The sequence below is a fragment of the Orbicella franksi genome, chromosome 5 (genome assembly GCF_964199315.1).
Source record: "Orbicella franksi chromosome 5, jaOrbFran1.1, whole genome shotgun sequence".
NCBI classification, from domain to species: Eukaryota; Metazoa; Cnidaria; class Anthozoa; order Scleractinia; family Merulinidae; genus Orbicella; species Orbicella franksi.
Window position 1 is genome coordinate 22,462,401 of NC_138149.1, and position 22,162 is coordinate 22,484,562.

Consider the following 22,162-nt stretch of genomic DNA (forward strand, 5'->3'; position numbering starts at 1 on the left):
TAGGAAACCATTTCACCTCTTTAGCGTGCCATACGACGCATTGCGTATGTGACATAACGAAACGCCTGCTTCTTAGGTGGCGGCTAATTATTTCCGCGGATAGTATTTCCAGCATTCATACCTTGATGGATCAATAATACCAGTCCTTTGCAGTTTACGCTAAACCAAACGTATCAAACGAATGCCTAGTTATTTGTTATAAAATTCATGTCTTTTTCTTCAAGTAACAGAGTACTAAAGCAACACTATAATCGGTTAGATTTAAATGCTTATAACCCAAAAACAGGCCCCGTGACATGAATTTTCTATAATGTCACTATAATTATGAAACGGACATTAGCACATTAGACAAAAATTTTCCCAAATTTTGCAAAACAAACCGGAACAGACAAACAACGGAAGGATCATGCAGGCACTTTAAAAGTTTGTTTTAAAGTTTGCTATTATTGATCCAGCAAAATGTTAGTGCCGGAAGCCGTTATCAAACGCCTTAGCTTATAAAAGCATATCTTGCAATAGAAATGAGCCTAAAAAATGCAAAAACACACGGCAAATTACAGAGGTGTCAAACTCAACGAGTCGACATGCAGATAACACGCAGACCTATGACCTATAAAAAAGTTTGCCATAGCACGATCTAACGGCTCAACTTCACTTAAAATTCCTCCTTATTACACAACATGAAGTGCCCTTCATGAACACGAGTGAAGCGACAAGAAAGGTCGAGTGACCGAACAGAGAACGGCAAATGTACAAATGTCACGAACCGTAGAAGTCGTGTAGGCTAGTCAACTCCATTTTACACTTAAACTTTTTACCACATTTAAAGAGATTTGTATGGAGACGCCATGCTGGCCGGAAACCAACAGAAACATCTGTCACTGAGTTTGCCACAAAAGCGTGAGAAAATCATAATCATTACAATAGTACTTTTTCTAATACTGTTCAGATAGCCAATTTCCATGAAGTACATCACCTTTTTAACAAACATTACAGCTCTCTCGGCCGCCAATTCAAGCGTAGTCTATCACAAAACCAAGAACCCATTGTGCGTGCCATATTTTTGTCGTTAAGTAGCATGTCTTTCCAGTAGTACTTGATAACGCTAGGACAAATATCTATCGCTGCGAAACTCGATTTAAAAACGTCACAGTCCGGAGTTCAATTCTTCAGGCGGATCAATTCTTCGGTCGGTGTAGCAGATCTCAAAGAGTAAGAATCGAGATTTGAACCGCTTAAGTAGCCCGCTAAACATATATGCTTTAGCGTGCGATATAATTACAATGAATAATAATTCCCAGAGATTCTCGCTTTTAAAGATTCCCCATTTTTCCCGCTTTTAAAGATTCCCCATTTTAAAGATTCCTTATTTTAAAGATTCCCCATTTTAAAGATTCCCCATTTTAAAGATTCCCCATTTTAAAGATTCCCCATTTTAAAGATTCCTCATTTTAAAGATTCCCCATTTTAAAGATTCCCCATTTTAAAGATTCCCGCTTTTAAAGATTCCCCATTTTAAAGATTCCTCATTTTAAAGATTCCCCATTTTAAAGATTCCCCATTTTAAAGATTCCCGCTTTTAAAGATTCCCCATTTTAAAGATTCCCGCTTTTAAAGATTCCCTATTTTAAAGATTCCCGCTTTTAAAGATTCCCCATTTTAAAGATTCCCCGTTCCCCGTTCCCCATTCCCCATTCCCCATTCCCATTCCCCGATTCCCCGTTCCCCGTTTTAAAGATAGCCGAACATTATCGTTACTAAAAAATCACATGAGAATACTTCTCGATAGCTATCATTTGAATCGTCACTCAGAGTGTTTTCAGGTCTTCTACCTAGGAAATCTACTGCGCACGATTTTCGCGTCATTAGCGCGCGCTCGCAAGCGCATGCACATACAAAATGGTGGCTTTTTCTAAACGGCTTGGGCTGCGAGAGACAAATGATCGTTTTTTTCTCGGAAACCAGTACGGGGACCTAACGATTTGTTAACTTAATTTGAATGCAGCGATCACCTTCTTTCTATACAGTGAATATAGACCAATTTCTATTGCAGAGTAACAAATTATCACTGAAAATGAGAGCATAGCAAGCACTCGTAAACGATAAGATGTGTCCTCGACAACACTGCGCGCTTGGAACATATTGAATCCCTGTCGACTAAATATAGGTGCCTTTATCACGAAACGTACATCAAATTGCTCCTTATCATTGATACAGTACGTCCATTGTTGTATTTCTCGCTTAACTTTCTCCCTATTTTTCTGCTCTCAAAAAGCATAAAGTTAGTGGTTTAAATGTAAACGTTTCTAAAAGCAATAGATTTGCATTCAAATTTTGCCTGTTGGCTGCTTATATCAAGAGAGCTTAAATTTTGAAATGAAAAAAGGGGGTCCCGTATTCGTTTAGGAGCAGGAAGACCCTCAATAAACCCCATAATTCCTTAATTATTATTATCTTTTTCGGGGGAATGACCTGAAACCACTTTGTACAACAAAATAAACAGCAGTAAATAACCAAATGAAAATGCTGCTCAATGGCGTTTACTTTAATGGTCACAGTTTCATCCACAGACTTAAAGCTCGGATCACTTTGTACAGCAACGCAAGTTTATTCTAACTTCATTTTAGTAGTCACTAGATAGGTTCATCTCAGACTTTTAGGTTGGTAACACCCTGTACAACAAAATAAACAGCAGTAACAGTACTACAATAAAATTATTTCCTGACGGCTATCAACCGCCTTGTACACAACATAAAAATAAACTATGCGACGTGAAAGTTCCACTTAATAGCTTTCACCCGAAGATTTCAGCATTCAAAACTTAAAGTAAAACTCTTTTACAAAGTATAGCGATCAATACATCCAGGCCATCTTAGTCTTCCCCACTATCTAATGGATTTCTGTCATTTGTATTGACATTTATTTACTGTTGGACAAATTAAAATAAAACCACTATTGTTCGATTTCCTGTAAGGTAGCTTTGTTTTTAAGATTTCTAAAATCATGCTTAAATACTGGTGACAGTATCCTCTTAAATGACTCGTCAAGGCTTTCACGAAATCCTTTAGCACTTCAAAAGGAAATTGCACTGACAGAGGGGCCGCCAATTTCCACTCCTTTATAAAATTATGGAACAAAACTAAAAGCAACATTGGAATATTGTACTTTTATTTTCAGGCCTGACACGCCGCCATGCAGTTCTAGCACTTTCGGCTCGAGATAACCATCTGTTATTCAGATCAATAGCAAAATTTTCCACTTGTCCACCGGCCACCGCAGTCATGAGCTAAAACTGCTATCTATCAAGGGTCTGCCAATGGCGTGACAAAACCTTGGTAAATTTCCATATATCCTGTTAGCCGTCATCAGCGCGAAGGCTAGGCTGTATTTGTTTGGCTTTGTGTCTCTACATTAAAAAGAGAGGATATTGCCTAAACGTAATGAAAATCAGGCTCTAAGTTGCTGATTTACCGGAAAATACGATATTCAAATCTATTGAATTTTTTTGAGGAATTGCTGCATGCATCAAGAACAATCTGCTGATTTTCTTCAATGTTCAATCTTCGATCTGTTGGTTTCGCTTCATCATTTTTATATTATCGTAGCGATAATGCAGCTTATTAAGAATTTCTCCGAGCCGCAGATTTATCAAATTGCGAGATGTCCTTTTTAATTGGGTAGGTGTCCATTTGTTTGACAGTCCTGTTGAGGATCAATATTCAAATATCTACAGACACAAATGTTGAAACCATACGACTAATTCTCATTTAAGCTCTAAGACCGTTCGGGAAAGATTTCCAACTGCGATAAGGCAATACCAATCCTTGTTCATTTTCAACTCTATTTCTCCGTTACAATAGCGCAAATGGCACCAGACAAAAATGGTCTTTTGGGAAAAAAAGAACTTTTAAACAGAGAATAAATAAGCGGCATGTTAAAGGATTTGAACCATTTAATGAGTTGCTTCCAAGACAACTATATCCGCGAAGATAATTTTCTTCAAGTAAATGTCCACTTTTTTATACATGGCTTTTTCACATCCTCTCATGCCAAGTACTTCATACATCCCTATATCTTAAGTTCACACTCTGGGGCAAGAAGAATACAAAATACCCAATTCAAAGACAATTTCTCTCAAATCTGTGAATGCTTTTTCTTCTCAAGCCATCTGCTGCTTGAATATCGCGTTTTTCATCAAATGAACGAAATTAATTGTCAATAACAAAAAACCGTAATTGATGTTAATAAATATATGAATAGTTGTAAGTTAATGAAGCATCAGGAATGGAAAAAAAAAGTTCATTTTTATCGAGCCTTTCCCCTGACATCGACAGAGCGCGATTCACAAGGTAAGGTTTCCAAGTCCGCACGATTTTTCTCTCGCCTTTATTTCTAAGAGCTTTAAAACAAAAATGTGGTAGGTTAATTTGGAACGTTAGTTTCAAATCTGCCTTATTGTTTAACTCTACTTTTATTAGCGTCTTGCCTTTAAGTTCCTCAGTGTATGTGATACATTGAGCATCTTACGGAGTTATAAAAACAAAGAAGCCCAAAGAAACATTTTGGCTTTTCAAGAGGAGTTCAATATCGTCTATGAACACAAATCTAAGACTTCGTTTCCGCCAAAGGATACATGTTCTAAAGGGAGAATTTGCTTCGATTGGGAAGTATTGTATTTATTATAACTCAATTGCAGATTTCTTCCACTCAAGCGGAACGCAAGTCTAATTCCGAATCTGGGAACTAAAAAGCTGAACTATTTGATTTTTTAAGGACCTTGTCAAACATCGCCGACTTCCTTAAATTTGCATATGAGCCTGAAAGGTTTGCTCAGTTTAAAGTAACCATTATTTGGGCAGCTTGAGAACTTTTCCTCGAACCGGACTGCAGACGCACTGATTGGAGACATTTTCGCCACCTTATAAAGCGGTTGTGGCAAAAATCAAGGAAATTGCGACCTGAGAGTCGAGAAATTGCGCACGAAAAACAAACCTCAATTAGGAAGGGCTGGGTAAGAAAAGAAAAGAAACCAAACTACAAGTCAGCTCTCGCAGCCGCCCATACGACTTACTGAAGAACGGTCGAGTTACCCAAGGCAAAACGGCAAAATGGCAAAATTTGGCATTTCAGCTGAGAAAATTAAAGATGTTTGAAGAGCAAAGTAGCATACGATTTTAAGTTTGCATCTATAAGGATGTTTAAAATTATGAAGGTACTTATTTAGCTCGGATGATTTCCTAGCGACAAATGCTAGGCAAAACTGAAATGTGCTGCGCGCAAGGCAAATTCACAACACAGCGAACTCACAATTTAAACAAAGATTTATTAGCAAGTCGCGCATGCTATTTTACTATTTGTAACGTTTTTATCGACTCCAAATTTCAACCCACTTCCAATGAGGCTTCTTACTATATATTCAGCTTTCTTTAGAAAAACAGGAAAATTATTATTACAAAATCTGGAACACCTTGACACAGCAAAATTGTTGTTGAATATTTGATGCTTTTTTTTCAGAAAACTGTATCCATCATCTTTGATGTGCCTGTACTTCCTTGCAAAATATCAGCTATCGAACCCTGGATATTTCTTAGTAAATAACTGTTATACTTTCACTAGACGAACTACACCACGCTGAATTCTAATAATCGTGCATGCTTGACAACTATTACTTGCTTTCACGGCTGTACAGTTGCAATCACATTTTTATGACGAGAGAATATTAGCCTCAATTTTATTGGTTCACAATCTTCTGCAATCTTCTTTCGTGACAGATACCTCACGCGTAGACATGTTGAATAAGGTAATTAGATTTGACTGCTCCTGTCTTTGCTTATTTTGAAACATGACTTTGATAAAGAAAAATGTCAAGGAGGAGAATCCACTGACAAGTTGACAGGCCACTTTTATGCGTGCAAACATTTAATCGCGCGTGTGGTTGAAAGGCGTCGAATTTGCTTCTTTTATATTCAGAGAGAATACGCACCAGATGAGAACAAAATGCCGTGCCCAAAAACTGACTAACGCCACGGTTCGTGTCACCAGGGTGGCTCAGAAACTTGAAGTGCTCGCGAAAGTAGTCCTTAGTACTCGCGTTATTTCTCTATGATTGGATGATGGAACTCTGAGAACTCATGTAAGGCGGTTTGTTAAATCTCTAATCGGTTGACTGATTGATTTAAAACCACCGGCACATGATATAACGGGTTTTCCTATAGAAATCAACAGCCATAGTAAAGAATTTGATAAACCTCTTTATAAATCTCTTGTCTCTGCAGCGAACAATTCAAAAGAGTGTCGAGATGCATGGCAATTAACAAAAGCTTTCAACGAATCTTATCAACTGTCGAATGGTATTTTCGTAAAGAAATTGAATAGGAGACTGAAAACAATATTTTTACTTATTTCCTTACCAGTCACACCTGTCAATACTGAGGTGGCCTGCCCATGCAAAGATCCGACTTCAAGGCCTCGGGGTCTCGATCTGTGTTGTATTCTTGAGCAGATCAATTTTCTTACCTGGGGGGACTAGTCCTATAGCGTCTCAAGCAGGGTTAACAGAAATCTTTCTAAGCTCCTCTCTACTACGGTAATCCAGGCGGTAATCGGAAATAAACGCTAGATGTTTTAGTGTTCGAGTACAGCTTACTCCAGTTATTTGACAAATATTCCACTTGTAACCAGGATCTCATCGGCCTTAAGGTGATTCCTCACATTTGCATTGCGCATCCTTACTGCGCATAATTTATGGCGTCATTAGCGCGCGCTCGTGCACGTGCACATTGAAAACATGACGGATTTGCCTTGATATTGAGCTCTGTCAATTGAAAAATGGCTCTAGCTCACCGACGAGCACGGGCACCCCAATTTTTTTTCTAGTCATTGTAATTAACTAATCATAAGCTTTGCGTGAGAAAAGACTGATTTAATTTCTATTGCTGAAAATTGAATAAATAAGAAAAATAGCAGATACACTGTGGTCTTTTCTATTTTCCAGTCGGTAACCACGTAGAGAAATTTGGTTCGAATTTTTAATCAAGGATTTGGCTTTCTGTCTGAATCAAACTTAAAACGTTTATTTGTGCCCGACACATTGTATTGACTGTAGTTTAATGCGTGTTCTTATGAGTCCGGGCTCACAAAGATGTTACAATTACTGGGAATGCGTTCTTATAATAAGCATTAAATAATGCCAAAATGGGGGCATTTTCAATGCCTCACTGCTCCTTAATAAGCATGGGCACCCCCCTTTTTTATTTCAAAATTGAAGTTATCATATGACAAATATTCAGTGGACAAAGTTTGAACAAAAATCTATTGTCACTTTTATTTCAGAGGAATTACCTTAACCTTTTCCCGTCCAAGGAGTCATATAAGACTACTTAATGGTCGTGCTCTTTGTACCACTTGTGACGTCATCATTTTAAATGTCACCAGATATTCTTGATAGGCAGATGGTAGAGCTAGGATAGATCTATCCGCACACAAGTTGATTTTGGATATCGACGGCATTCTGTCGTAGCAAATTGAAAAAGAACTTTGTCAGCTTTGGTGCAATAATGGTCGTAGAATGGCCCATTATACCTATAATTGATCAAGGTCCCATTTCCAGGCTTTGCCCATAATTAACACCCAAATTTTCACCGCAGCCAGAAAGAATATGAAAGGCAAAAGGTAGCCAGAGTAAAAGGGCCGAGAAAAACAAACGGAAAAGGGCAATAAAAAAAATTCGGAACGGGCAATTGTAAAAAAACAATTGGCTTTTGCGCATGCACCAAATTAAAATGTTCTACATTTTTGTACTTAATCTTAGGGAAATCTATCTGTCTGGGCAAAAAAATAGCTTTTTCAGCAAAATTAAGGCCCATTTAGCGTCATGGCAGCCAAGAAACTAATTTGATGGTTAAAAACGGCATTTTTGGGGCGACCATTTGGGCGTGGAAAGGTTAAACCCAAAGGCTGCCAGCTGCAAAATATGGACTGAACTCAATGGAGCTCAAAATACCTTGAAGACGTGAAAAGAAAATCTGTGGCACGTTTAAGCCAGAAAAATTCGTTTTCAACCGCCGAAAACAGTTACTTTCTCAGTTCCTACTAAAAATAGCCACGTCAACGAACTTCAACGCTTTACAATTACGCAGCTGTAGTACGTTATGTCTTCGTTATGAAAGACGTATCCAAAAGGACAGTGCATGCACCTGTACAAATGTTGTTTTATACCAAACCTAACGAAAGACCGCATTGCGCGTATGGTGATTTGACAGACTGGAGAAGGAAGACCTTGAAGGGCGTGGTAGAGAGCGAGGGTGGTAAAAATCGAGTTAGGGGATATCTGTGTTATCTAAACATACCAGCTTTTACGTGAAAGAAGGCGAGAGCAGATTTTCGGCCAAAGTCATCGCTTGCATGACTAGATACAACAGTGAAAGAATAATATTCTATTCGTGCATTGACACGCTAGAATAGTAAAAATTGTTCAATATAGCAACATCTCTAGTTATGGCTGATACAGAATACCCCCACCTTAGTCGTAAGTGCATGTATGAGCGAAAAAATGAATTTTAAATTTCCTTAAAAAAGATTTTTTGCATTATCGACAAAATTTCTGCTGCTACCATGTCTCACAGTTGCAAATTTAGATGTTTGTGTTGACACCGCTGCAATCAGCCTTTGATGATCGTCATTTGCTGCTGTCCTTCGGGAAAGATTTCTTCCTTGTGTTGAGCATTTTGTAGCCAACCAGTATAAATTAGTACAGTATATATCATTAGAAAGCTTAATGATTACAAAATTCTTTCACGTTATTATTTCATTCAAGCTCATTCAGGATGCTTCAGACTTTTGATATTTCTTTTGCAGAACTGTCAACTTAGGGAAAATGTGGTGTCAACTTTAAAGACCAAACACAAAATGCCTGAGCCACAAATATGCTTGCCAGTGCCTCATACTAAATTTTTGGAGGACGTTTCACCAAAATCTGTGAACTTGTCATGATGGTTAGTTTTGATTGGGCACTCGTAAAAAAAGAAGGGTGTCTGTGAACACGATAATTCTGTCTCTCGGTGTTAATCTTATTTTGTGACAAATGTGATTTGGCTCTTCCTTGCACAAGGAAATCTTTATAAGGACAATTCACAAATACTCTTACTTTTGGCTTCAAGATACTCTTAGAGCAACTACACAATACATGGCCACTTATGAAGGTACATAACTTTAGTGGCTCGTTTGGCTCGCCAGTGGATGAAAGAACGAGGAATAATCTCTATATACGTTAAGTCCTAGGTCTATATATTCAGTGGCTCGTTTGGCTCGGCAGTGGATGAAAGAACGAGGAATAATCTATATATACGTCAAGTCCTAGGTTTATACTTTAAGTGGTTCGTTTGGCTCTTTTGGCTCGTCGGCAGGGTATGAAGGGATGATCTACATATGTGTTGAGTCCTAGGTCTATATATTTGTGTGGCCATATTTTTATTTGAAGTTCATTGCGTTTGAGATATGAACCACAAAACTGACCAACTCGAAAGCTTCGACTACTTTGGTCACTAAATAAATTTTAATTTAGTTTTAGTTGTACATGTTTTGTCCATATGTATATTTTCCTTGTTGATTTTGTAATTCAATTAGTGTAAAACTTGTAAAGAGTACAAATAACAAAAACCAGAAAATCTGAAATGGTCGAAACGTCAACAAAATAAACGAAGTCATTGTTCCTATTTCCTTTAAAGCTGATCATCTATAACTAGTCCTGTGGTAAGACTGAGCATGCGAGGAAAAATCTCAGATCAAACTGAGAAGAACTTGGCTGCATAACAAATTATGTAACGGATATTTCAAGTTTCGTTTACTTCTTGGTAGCTATCCCACTTGGGGCTCACGTGTCGCTAAATCAAAAGAAATGGAAAATAATTATGTTTACCAATTATTATTGGAAGATTCATTTCTTTGCACAAGAAGGGTCGTTATCAACGTAAACAGGAAATATTGCTGTTGTGAAGTTGGGTCTATTGTGTACAATATACGTATAAGAGTAAGGTGAACCGAAAACTTCGCTTTTGGCAACTTTTGGCTTATCTCTGAAATTTGAATGTTGTCTGAAATGTTGTTAATACAAAAACGTGTTTTGAACGACAGGGGTTTGCAGTGAGAAAACAGTGTTAGACAAATCCCAATGCACAAAGAACCAATTTGTGTATTTATACAAGCTTTCAAGGCTGGAGCAAAGAACTTTAAGCTAAATGAGACAGCTAGTTTGTGCGACGTTATGGTCGTGACAATTAACGATCGATGTTTTCATACCAAAAGAACTCAAATGGCAGAGCAGTGTTTGTTTCAAAAGTACGTTTTACTTTGACCAATCTACGTATTTACAAAAATTAATATTATACATGAAAACAATAGAAAGAGAAATCAATAATTCGACTTCACTACCAAATGCAGAAATATTGAAAATAATAATCAAACGAAGTCTTTAGGTGCTACACAGCTCGAAATTGGTTCAATTCCAAAACGAGTGATGATGTCAAAAGGAATTAGTAATCGTCTTGTGTTGGTTTTATCGAAAGAAAAACAAAACAAAACAAAAACGAAACAATCAGAGGATGGAGGAAAAGGGAAATAGGTATTTCACTGCTGCTGCATGCTTTATGTTTGACACTTTCGATAAGTCAGGAAATTAAGAAGACCAAAATATAAATTAAATACAAGGATTCTCGTCCTGTCATTGGTCAAGTTAGAGTCCTCTGTTTCATTCACTGATATGTGAACAATTTGCCTACTCGACGTCTAGGATTGGTTGCTGACGAAAGTAATCCGCGCTTATCAGCAGCGAAGAGCTTAAACAAGCCAAAAAAAGGTTGCATGCCTGACTGATTGACGAAAATAACAGAGTCAAATTATCTCTCAACAAAACGCTTGGGTAAAAACCAGATCACAACGCTTACCAGGTTAGTGGTTGGTATCGATTAAGACACGAGAAACAACAATCCAGTTGTAGTTATTTGTCTATAAAACGCAGCGAAAGAGGAATTCGTTTTGGTAACTGAAGCTGAGTCTCGGAAGTTGTGACGCTAAATCTTTCGTTCTGGACGAGGTACCCCAGTGCAGTTTGATCTGAGCCACTAAACACTAAAATAATTCCCGGGCGACGAGTTGAGAGAGTAATTGCAGCGACTACCAAATCTCACTCGCTGTTGCAATTTGAGTTGCGTTAGTTAGCAACTGCAGAAAGTGCGTTGGCAACATGAGGAATAACAATATTGTTTTCTAGCCAGGAACTTCATAACCGGCCATATGATTTGACTCGCGACGAGAGTCATGATCAGAGGTAAAGACGAGGACGAGAGGTAAATTAAAGAAGTGGAGCAAACTAAGACCGGGGTACTTTGAAGTGGTTAGTTTGTGAACGAGACTATTTTGACATTTATTTCAAACGTAGCTTCAGGGTTTCAAGGTCTTTTAAAACAATGTGGAAACTGGACAGTGGTACCTCTTACCAGTATATTAGTGTGGTGTATTCAAATTCCCACTGATTCAAATTTAACTCAATGAGATTGTTTTGCACTTCAGCGATAAGGTTGTTATCGGTAAGGGGTCGCAATAATGCCATTTAGAGTAGACATCCAAATCCTTTTAATAAGATTCAAGGGACTTCGGTAAAGGCGTTAAGATAGATTTAAACATCTTCCAGTTTTAATTGCGAAAACTGTTTCTGGTCCATAAAATTACGAACTGTTGACAAAACGGTTTCGCTCCTTTGTCTTAGCGGTCGTGTTACAGCGATTTTCCAATCAATCATTTCAATAGATCCAAAAAATCTACAGCAAAGCTGTATAGCTACGCAGTATCACTCAGTAATAGGATAATATTATAATGTTATGATATATCTCAGTTATTGTGAGGCAAAGGTATTTTCCTATTACGTTATGTTTTCGATACAACGCACTCATTAGATATATGCTCGAAGAACAAAAAAACTGAATCATATGAAAATCCCTTGCAATGTCAGTGGATCGAATCCGATTTTAACCAAATAGCTTATAGATTTTCAGTACAGATAATCTAAGTGATTTATACCATCAACCAACTATGTAAATATGAAATATTGAACGTCTCTGCGTAAACAGCTGCAAAAACTGGCAACGAATAATCAAAGAAGATAGCGCAGTCGAATAATTTTAAAAATATAATACATCATCACTTACTTTACTACTTCACATATCTGTTCACTTTATTTTGAGTTGCAAGGTAGCCAAATTTGTCTTAGCCAGATTTCTATACGTTTTTCATTTTCATTTTAAACGCCAGGAGAGGCTTTGGCAATATATTGAAATTTTTTTACGGCATTCGTATCCCTTCTGTCAGTAATAAACTGAAGTTGCTTGCTAATACAGACGTGTTTCCGTGGGATACTTTTCTGAGCGTGCCAGACGCCCTCAAAATGAAGCGGCGTGCGATACAACGCGGCTAGCGACAAGTAAGTCACAGGAAAATGTTTCTTTCGGCGATGCAGATCTAGAATTTAATATTGTCACAATATTCTGAAAGCAAAATAAAACATCGTTAGGCAAATATTTAGTATACCTTCGCAGGTGGGTTTTGGAAAAGCAAACAGAACACAGCTAACTAAACAAGCCGAGACTGATATGAGAAAAAAGGGTAGAAGCAATACACACATTGATCCATATTGCTTTTAAATAATGTTTTCATATATTATTTTTTTTAAGTAGCTGGTGCAATCTGCTAAATCTTTAATTCAAATACCAATCCAAACCATTAAAGATTTCCATTCAGTATTTTATGTCGAGAGATTTGCTTCGACAAAAATTTTTTTTAACTGCGACACCAGCTCGATGAACAAGCTTGATTCACGATCTGTTTCAAGGAGCCTATCTGTAGTTCAGACAAAAAGTAGTCAACGGCCGTACGTACGCACGTACGTCTCAATATGATTTAAATTAAACGCGGCAAAATTAGGCTTAACGCTACCTCGTAAATCTCGTTTGATGTGATCTCAGCTCTAAATTTGGGAATCCTTTTTGATATGTCAGAAGTCCCTTTTTTTTTCGTTTGTCCGTTCTGTCTCAGGGTGTAAAATAGTTCCTTACAGCCTTAGATTTTCAAACAAGGATCTCCACGTTTCTGGCGAACCTCGGATTATACCATTTGCCAACCCTTAAAGTCACGACGCTTATATTTCTGTTAGACATTCAAAAGAGTTTTATTTCATTTCTCTGATGCCAGCAGTTACTGCAAAACCTTGACTACAGAGACAGTCAAGATGGTCACTAACTTTGTCTGTTTTGTCTTAAATTGATTGTTCAGTTGTTTTCGTCTGCGATGATCGATATCTCATCAAGATGTTACATTGTTTTAGCTTTAACGTCGTTCTCTGAAGAATAAGATACAAGTCATACAAGACCGCAAAGAAGAGGAAATGTAGTGCTTTACAATATGTTGGAATTATAAATATGGTTCCTATACCGTTTAACCAGCCTTAATTTTTTCAAGGTTCATTGTGATCTGGACTTATTTCCTGTCTATCTCTGTCTTTGTGTCTTTCAGACTGATAAAATTGTGAAAATTGAAACGTTCGTCTGCCTTTTAGACTAATTCAGCCGTATTAACCTTATGCATCATATGTCTCAGAAACATTAAAACACGTCTAGGACAAATTATTCGTCTACCATGGAAACTTAATAATGGAACAAGAGATTATTGCCACTGAACCGCACTGGCGCACCGCAAGAGTTTAGCCAGAATGTTACTCTGTGCATGCTGCTTAAATTTTGGCGAATTATTCCATGTTTAGAACAGCCACCGACAATCAAGAGCACAAAATGTAGTAAATCTCACTGATAACGTAGCGGAGAAAATTCAACATCTTCAACATCTTCAACATCTCCGACAAAAAAGTGACTTGAAACTGAAAACCTGGCAATTCATCGGTTATTTCCCAAGAACACAATAACGCCGGACGAGACACAATTTTCGACAAGCATCTAATGTAAATGCGTTAGGTTAAAATGACAGAAACTCGTCTGTCACATCAACGGACTTAACGCGTGGCAACCCTGCGCTTGGGATAGTTCTCTTCACGTTACAGCATAGAGCCAGTCTTATGTGTTAAGGTATAATCTTGAGCTCACACTAAAAAGGAAAAGTACCAACAAAATTTACTGAGACACACGAATTACCGTGCTGTGATTTTGTTTATATTTCAGATGTGAACGATCAGCATTAAAGAAAGGGTCAGGGACAACGCAATAAATATTATTAGATTATTCGAAACAGACATGTTTACAAATGATTCGAGAATGTCTCCTCAGTGTACTGACAGCTGACAAAAATATCTTAATTGTCAACCGTCAAATGACCTTTTCAAGGCAGAAGTTGCTGTTAACATTTACACCTGACAGGCAAACGTAGAGTGTCACCCAAAGCCAATTTTACAAACCAAAATTTCGGAGGTAAGGTTACCCTCTCAGCTTGCCAGCGAATACACTTCTCACTCATGTCTCTACGTCCCGTCCTAAGCGGACTGCAGCGATGAGCTGATGCTGTTGTGTTCGAAGAATAGTTCATGAACGTAAAGGTAAAGTGCGCGTTCGAGCCTGATGACCCACCAGAAGGGCGCTTATTTCAGGGTTAAACGGCATAAAGCGATTGCGAACATTTGTATTCCTCCCTGAATAGGGTGCTGGTCCATTCCAGGGTTGACCCCGGCGTTAAATTGTTCGGTACCCAGGGTTGAACGAGGCACTTTGAGAGTAAAATATCTTGCACAATAGCACAACAAAACGACGTCGGTCACGGCTTGAACACGCACAGTTCAGCTCACTTACCATCCACTTAGCCTCCACGAGCTATATCTCATAATACTCCTTTTTTATATAAGAATATATCTTATAAGAATATCCAGGCTGAAATTTGCAACATTTTAAGGATATTGTAAGAATGAACCCGAGGCTGAGATTTTGAAAAGAATATAATTTTGCGTGTTGAAAATTTGTACATACAATAGATTTATGTTTCAACTAAACCGTATACAGACAGTTCTTTTTTCCTCTAAACGGAAAAACTGGCCAAAAACAGCACTAGCCGTATTATCGATGTTTAATGATATTTCTGAACACGTTATGTGTGTCATATCAGGCTTTAGTACCTGCAGTCCGGCTCCATCTCCAACTCCATCCAGACCTCGATACATTCTAAAAATGAAATGTCATACGCTGCAATTTAAGAATATTCGCAAGAATATATTCAGCCTAAAATAGGCAGACAAATAAGAAAATTCATCCAGGACCGGAAAAACAACATTCTAAAAAAGAAGTGTGGTCGGGATGCCAAGAAAGTACTGCACGAAAATTTTTCGGAGAATTGGATGATTTTCGTCCAGAGGTTTTTTTTTTAATTAGCCCAAACGTTCAATTTCCACACAAACAGAAATTTGTAGACACTTCTGGACAAAGCTTTCGGCTGCAGGAAAGAAAAAAAACAACAAAATAAAAAAAATAACAAGGTTGTCGCTAGCGACAAATCTTATAGAGATCACGTCGCTACAGCTCCCAGCATGGATAGCATCTTCGCGGGTAACGCAAGTTATTCCTGAGCTTTTTGTCTGGTTTTGACAACAATTTATTGACTTCTATTTATACTGACACGTGAGCAGCAATAGAGAGGCACTTTGAGAGTGAAGTGCCTTGATTCGGAGTCCCCGAGGACCAAAGGACCCAACTGCAGAACTTAATGACCGAACCATCACAAATTATCTTTAGACCAAAGTGCTTTCGACTATGAATAGGATACTGAATACACTAACTCCCTTCTCCCGCTTTACCACACAATAACAAGCGATAGGTTCATGACAGGAAATATGAATCCACTGTGTATGTAAATTACGCACGGGAAGCGTGTTGTTTTCCTTTTTCTCTGACGAAGGAAGGATTGGCAGGGAAAAGACTGGCTGAAAATTAATGGGACACTCATCTGGTCCCGTCGAGATAAAATGATTTCACGCCATTTTAAGGCTGAGACTTAAGACTGCAAATAATTTTTTTTTTTTTTTCAAATAATAATAATGTTCTTCCGCACCAACTTGACACGGAGTTAGTGTTTGTCTCGCCTTTTAACGCCTACACTCTGCAGCACATAAGGTTAAGTAAATTTCAATTTCTTCAGCACCCAATTCTAGACAAAGGGAGAGCGGTTTATGTAAACGATGTCAATTGTTATCTCGATCGGAAAAGATAAAGTTTCTCACTTTATGATATTAATCTCTGGACCTCGCAGAAACAAAACACAATTCACTCACACTGGTTAAACGATCCGTGAAAGCTCACGTACCGTTTGAGGAGGGCAAACAGATTTTGAGCCTTTGCTTTGGAGATTTTTGTTTCCTTGAGATAGAAACTTTTTTAAGTGACGAGATTACAAGTGAGTAGTACCAAGCATTGCAGTTTAAATTTCAGCCAGTACTTGAGACTTAAAAGGCTATTTTTACCGAAGATTCAACGTTATATTTCTAAAGAGATTTGCGTAAAGATCTCCGAATGCTAACGTATTCCAGCTATTTGAGTAGAGAAAATAATTCAGGTAAAAGTCATTTAGTCATTTAGTTACACCGAATACTTTCTCTCCGATATCACAGGTCTGTAAACTGACTGTTCGCAGTGTACTGAAGGTTCATCTCATAAAGCGCAAAGTTTCAAAGAACGACAACGTAAGGTGAGCTTTTTAGCAATAATTATTACGGCACAGTTTATGGCGACATGCTTTGCTTAATGGCCTGAGAAGCAGGCCATTAAGGGAGCCTCCCTTCTTTTGCCCGTTTTCTTTGAATTTTGGCTCTCCTGCATGCTCGCGGGTTTTGCTTCAGCACCACCAAGAACACTTACTGCTTGTCACACACTCCCGTCAGGCCATTCAGCCCTGAAATAAGATCGTGATTTAGTGTTTACTTTCACCGGAAAATTCAGTTCCTGACACTTTTAGAGCTAGTCAGAGGACTGACCTTTTTTGACGTGTTGGAAGAGATCTTAATTAATCTAAAAAAACAATTTTAAGAACCGTAAGATCCTTGTTATTACATCAACCAAGATTTGAAGAGAAGCACGACTTGTTTTGTATTTTGTCTTTTGACTTATTTATTCGTAGCTTTCCTCATTAATTTCCTTTTCCGTGACAACGAGACGAAATAAGATGCCGTAGACTAGTTGTTTCGTTAGAAACGTGTTCCCTCACTGAAGGATGTCTCTTAGGATACAGGTCGTGTAAAATGTAGTTAATCACCAAGAAATTTTGGTCCAATCTTGTACTGTACAACGTGATACTATTGTATTAGCATTACAATAGGTTTCATAAACACAAATGAATATGCATTGTTTATACTGTAACAAATACGTTAGTGATTTCGTTTAACAAATTCCGGCTTGAGGAAGTAAAAAGCTCTTGAAAATCTTTCAAAGGTACGAAAATTTAAAAGCTATGTTTTAACGACAGAACCCGACTTTTTAAATATCGTCACCACTTAGTATTAAGTTGCACTGTGACCGCTTGTTATCAACAAGATGACCTAAAGTAAAATCTGACTTTAACCTTCCAAAATGCTAAAAGCGCTTATCGAATTGACTAAGAGCAGTAATGAGAGAAAGCACGCTGGAGGAATAAAAAAAATGAAAATAAATAAAAAAAAATAAAGCACGCTTCACACGGAGCTACTTTGTAATGTAGAATCCATTTGTATCTTTGCCATTGTTTACCACGTTTCCTTCAGCGATGATGCGTTGCTTTTTTAAACTTTTTCAAATCTTTTATTTAAAATGTAAGGCAGGGTGCTTTTAGGGTCGAGAGAAATGGAACACCTTCGAAGATGTAACCATCATCTAATTTGAATATATCCAACGAAAAGTGTACCATTTTAGTTAGAAACGCAAAGCACGTACCTTAGGTTAGAATCAGTAAAGTATCAGCCATTTCTGTAAAATGCATTTTGCTTCCTTTTTTAACGACTTTATTAGAATTTTTATTGTAAATAGTTTTGTGCTGTAAATAATTATCATGTAAAGTTTCAGTGAAAAATTTGAATGAGCTCAATAAAGAATTTTTAATTTTTAATTATTATTATTATTATTATTATTATTATTATTATTATTATTATTATCATTGCTGTTGTTACTGTTACTGCTACTGCCCCTGCTACTGCTACTGCGACTGCGACTGCTGCTGCTGCTGTTACTGTGACTGCGACTGCGGCTGCTATTGCGACTGCGACTGCTGCTGCTGCTACTGCTACTGCTACTGCTATTGCTACTGCAGCTGCTGCTGCTACTGCTATACCACTGCTACTGCTACTGTTACTGTTTCTATTGCTGTTACTGCTACTGCTACTGCTACTGCTACCACTACTGTTACTGTTACTGTTACTGTTACTGTTACTGTTACTGTTACTGTTACTGTTACTGTTACTGTTACTGTTACTGTTACTGTTACTGTTACTGTTACTGTTACTGTTACTGTTACTGTTACTGTTGCTGCTACTGCCACTGCCACTGCCACTGCCACTGTTACTGTTGCTACCGCTACTGCTACTGCTACTGCCACTGTTGCTGTTGCTGTTGCTGTTGAGGCTGCGGCTGCGGCTGCGGCTGCGGCTGCGGCTGCGGCTGCGGCTGCGGCTGCGGCTGCGGCTGCGGCTGCGGCTGCCGCAGCCGAACTAGAACTATCAAAGACTTATTATTATCATTATCATCATCATCATCATCATCATTATTAATACTCAGAAACTAAGAAATTCCATTAGAAGAAGTATTTTGGAATACTTACAGAACAACCAATTTCCATAGTTATCTTTAAAAAAAAAAGTTTCTCCTTTGACATTTTTTGGCGTAGTTTTGTTCTTTTTGGCATTTGTTTGTAGTATTTTACACGATCGTGATGAAAATGTTATGTTCTTAGAGTAAGTGTTGAGGGAAAATAACGTTTAAACAAAGGAAAAATAAACATGGCAATAAAAGTGTCTTTTACAGCCAAGTACTGGACTAAACTGAACACGTTTTCCCAGTTACAATGTGTTCTAATAGAGTCAATTTCTATATGAAGACGTGCAGTACGAAACGGTATAATCTGACAAATCTAGACTCCTCAGTTGCTTGCGGCTATGTATAAGACGTATATGTATATATTATGGTATATAATTTCACTTTGAATGAAGTTGTACAAAGCTATCATCAAACACAGCTGAAATATTCGCTGTTATCTTGTTATTCATTAGAAGTACAGCATAATGTTACTATCACGATAAATTTGTCGCAACTTGAAACAATTCAATGCGCAGCTCACGTATGATAGCTTTCCCGCACCACATGATGGCTTTCGCACTACATGCATTGCCTTTTTATCTGCTTCCATGATCGAGACTGTTATCAGTTTCTAAACAAACTGGAATAGGAAAGTTAAGGTCACAAATTGCGATAAATCTGTATTATTTTTCTGGAAAGCACTCCGGAATCAAATCAGCAGTAAACCGTTTTCTTATTAGAAGACTGTTTGGAGAATAAAATCCAGCCAAAACTGTTAATCAAAAGATTTCAAATTGCTGTCACGGTTAAAGCCGAAACTGCAGAGGAAAGCAACCTGGATATTGATATCCTCTTATTTCAGTTGCTTGTTTGAGTCATAAAGTCATAAATGGTATTTCTGTTGAAACACAATCCCATCCGCTATCTTTACGATTACATTTCACTACAGCGACGACACTCGAACCGAGAACAATTGAAATTTTTTCGATCATTTTTCTTAGTGACCATAGAATGTGGGCTCTTCCTTCTAACAAGAGTATTTAGTGTTTTTACACTTTAAAAATGCTAACATTATACATTATAAGAAGAGACTTTATTCTATATGGTCATCAAAAAAAAGTACTGAAAACTGTCAAGTGTTCACGGTTCGAGTGTCCGTACTGTACTTGATTTACCTTTAGACTGACAAGATATCCGGGGGGATACTCCATGGTATGCGCGGAGCCAAACGTTACAATTTTTGAGCCGGTTTAGTCTGAAGTAGGGTTTCGTTTGTGCACCCTGGTCAGCAGAGGGACTTTGCATTGAAGCCCTTAAGCAAACTGAAGCGGTTTCTAGCTGAGGTCTGGTCCAAAGTCTATAGCAGAAGAGTCAGCGGTTATATTTTGGGTAATAATTCCTCCCCCCGGGGGGAGAGAGGGGGATGAAAGATTGGCTATGCCCTCTAACTTCATTTATTTCCCCAAATTCCTCTCGATATCCATCCATTAGGCGTTAAGGAAAACAATTAACATAATTATAAACCAGACTGTTTTCTTTCAGGGATAATTTCCTATTCTCTGAGTCTTAGCATGAACAACTGTTTTAAATCATCCAAACATTTGGTGAAGTTATCGACAGGGTGTCCGTGTTAAAGGCGCCGACATTTTAAAAGTTCCGCTGCCCTTAGGCACAGACTTCTGCTGATGTAATAGACAGATAAACACATATAAACAGACAACAACACAAGCAAGGCCTAATGGACTATTCCATCAATTGCCAAGATGCCAAGCTAGTATATGTCAAATCATATAAAATATATTGACCGAAAGAATCATACAAATGGTTAAAACACCAAGTTGCTTCAGCAAACACCGTGCCACCCTAGAGTCTATAAATTGTCTACAAATTGTCCCTACTAGACTGTCCGTCAATTATATTAGTATCTATTAATTTTATCTAACTTATCTGAAGAGTGTTTTCAATCCTGCAAAATTCATAAGCTCGCACGAAAACGCAAGACATAGCATAAAAATTCCAGAACTTCACAAAGTAACAAACTCTGGCCACATTTTGAAGTCAAAACACGACATATTCGTTAGTCAAATTATTAAGGAAGGAAAATTTCGGAAATTTAAAAGGCTTTCAAAATAAAAACCCTAAGGAGCTTAAAATACCGTGTTTAATCGGTATACCGCTTTGGTAAACCGACATAATGGCAGTCCAAAAAGAAGCAGTAAAAATAAACATTTATCAAAGCGGTTCTTTCGTCATAAATAACAGAGCGCTCGCTATGGTCTGTATCGAGGAACACGGACGAGAGAATACGACGGTGCCGTATGTTTCCAAAACAGGCTTGTGGCAAATATAAGGACTCAGTGCGGGAGAACTACTATAGCAACTTTGAGCTCCACTGCTATTTAAAACTCACTCAAGTGTTCCCATTAGTCTATGTAAATACATATTTAGGCAACAATTGTATAATATGACTGTTGACGTCATAACCGTTTTTATAGACTATTAGGGAAAATGAGAAAAGGAAAATTACACCAAGCACAACTGATCTAGCGAGTTGAGTTTGCGAAAAAAAATTGTTTTTGCGTGTTAGAAATAGGAAAACTTGGTTCATTTTTCGCTGGCCTTTCATTTAGATGACCACATCACCATTTGCGAAGATTTGTCCCTGGACAGTACCTCTGATTCGTTAACGACAGATAAAGATGTTCGATACGCACGCGCAAAAACTGCACTAATCTATAAAGGCTTTTCGTAAAATTGAGGAAATCAGTTAACTTCGCGCTGATCTCGAGATTGAACGCTTTTAGCTCAAATGCGCTGAGCTTCATCACGGGAAATCACGGGCGATCGTTATCTACTGTCGAGCAAACTGCTTTGTCTTGACGACTGATTCAAGCTTTTCAAAGACTAGGCGTGCTACGTTTGACCTCTGTATGTAAGTCAATCCTTTTATCCTAGATAAGAAAGACAAGAATGTTTTACTTGTACTAATATGCATAAAAAGAAAGGATATATTTACAAGTAAAGAGCTTTTGCTTAAAAAATGTACACTGCGCGACGTAAACCAATGTAGCTCTTTATTAAAATTGAAGCTTTTCAGGAGCAGTCAGTCGGAAGAAAATGTGTTCTTCATTCCACACAGTGTTTCATCTTTGTTTTAGCTAAAAGGAAGCTTTTTGTTCGTGGAGCCAGAAACACTTTCGTACATTCGCAGAGTTAAGCCGTGTTTAAAAAAAAAAAAAAAAAAACCTGATAACCTTTCGCTTCGTGTGCAGCTCATCAACTAAGGAGTGATAATATTCACTTTCAAATAAAACGAAGCAAAACATCAGCTAGGAGGGATGTAGAAAAAAAATCGCCATAACTGCAAT

General features: G+C 37.8%; 1 protein-coding gene across 9 annotated transcripts in view; it reads left to right on the forward strand.

Annotated features, from left to right (window-relative positions):
- The window catches only part of LOC145486842 (D(5)-like dopamine receptor), a 76,460-nt gene that overhangs the window by 4,861 nt on the left and 49,437 nt on the right, over positions 1-22,162 (forward strand). For 6 of the 9 annotated variants that reach the window (XM_081465558.1, XM_081465559.1, XM_081465557.1 and 3 more), the window contains exons 1-2: positions 16,200-16,431; positions 16,646-16,722. The gene's annotated coding sequence lies outside the window, so the exon portion shown is untranslated. Of the gene's footprint in view, positions 1-10,481; positions 10,944-16,199; positions 16,432-16,645; positions 16,723-22,162 lie in introns of those variants that run through there. The other 3 variants (XM_081465565.1, XM_081465561.1, XM_081465560.1) reach the window with 2 other exon arrangements.